The following is a 1,335-nucleotide window of genomic DNA, read 5'->3' as shown; positions in this document are numbered from 1 at the left end:
GCTCTTCGTCGCGAGAGACAAAAGAGAATTGTCGACTTAGCAGCGTGTGTTCTCGTTACGATAAATATCGCTTTTGCGGATCTTGCTGCATTTTGTGGGCAAAAATTTGTTTTGTTAGTGCTGGTGAATCCAGTGTCAACCGGTGTTGGTTGGATTTGTGCCCATAAACCCGACATAAGGTACCATTCACCACGAGGCCGCCCTACAACAAAGGTAAAACTTTAAATAATCTTCACTAATTTTCTGTATCTCTACCCCACCGGGAAACCTACTTAGACATGCTTGTCTCTTTTTTTTAGGCCTCGTAATCGTCCTCGTCCTTGTTTCAATTGCACACTTATATCCGCACTCCCACCCTCAACGTCACCTTCTTCGTCGCTATTAGTGTGCTGGGTGTTTTCCTACTTCACTCTCATATAACGGGTGATAAATTGACATTGGAAGTCCAAGGTATAGTAACCCCGGACCTTGGTTAAACAACGCAGGGTTACTCCTCGCTTTGACTGGAGAGTAGTATTCCTATCGAAGACTCGTCTTACATAACTCCCAGTTGCTGCCTGGCTTCTTGTCCTTTTGTGGATATTCCTGTATGGTTGGAGTAGTAAATTTTCCCCTGCATAATCGTTGGAAACTGTCACTGGTGTTGCAGAAACCGCTCAGATAAGCCTAATTTTAAGTTATGCATGTCACGTTATTTATAGTAGTTAATCCCTTTCTGATCTGGCTTGTTCTCATATTTCGGTGAACACTATTAAACTGCTTTATTATTCATTGGTTCGTTCTAAACTTGAATATGCTAATGTGGTATGGAATCCAGGCTATGAAGTTCATAAAAACAGTCTAGAAAAGATTCAGAGACAATTTCTTAAATACCTAAGTTTCAAATCTGATAATACCTATCCACCTCGCGAAATCCCTCAATCCGAAATATTAACCAGGTTTCAACTTAATGACTTAACTCAAAGAAGGCTCTATTTTTCTATTTTGTTTTTGTTTAAGATTGTAAATGGGATGATTGTTTGTAGGGAATTACTAGAGTATTTGAATTTTAATATTTTGGGATGCAGAATTGCAGAACTCGCTACATTTATTTATTTTATTTAAAAACACCAAGAACAAATATTCTTCAATTTTCTCCAATATATGTTATGTGCACAAATTATCATCGTTATCAGGATCATCTTGATATTTTTTGTTGTAATGCCCCCAGTATTAAAAGATGTATCCTCAATAGAAGTTAAGTCGCTATTTTTATCTATTTTTATGTATTTATATATAGTGTGTATTTTCTATTTGTGTTTTGATTATGTTAATGCAAATGTTATCTGTTTTTTT

Source organism: Anoplophora glabripennis, unplaced genomic scaffold (genome assembly GCF_000390285.2).
Source record: "Anoplophora glabripennis isolate ALB-LARVAE unplaced genomic scaffold, Agla_2.0 scaffold549, whole genome shotgun sequence".
NCBI lineage: Eukaryota > Metazoa > Arthropoda > Insecta > Coleoptera > Cerambycidae > Anoplophora > Anoplophora glabripennis.
This window is presented reverse-complemented; position numbering follows the sequence as displayed.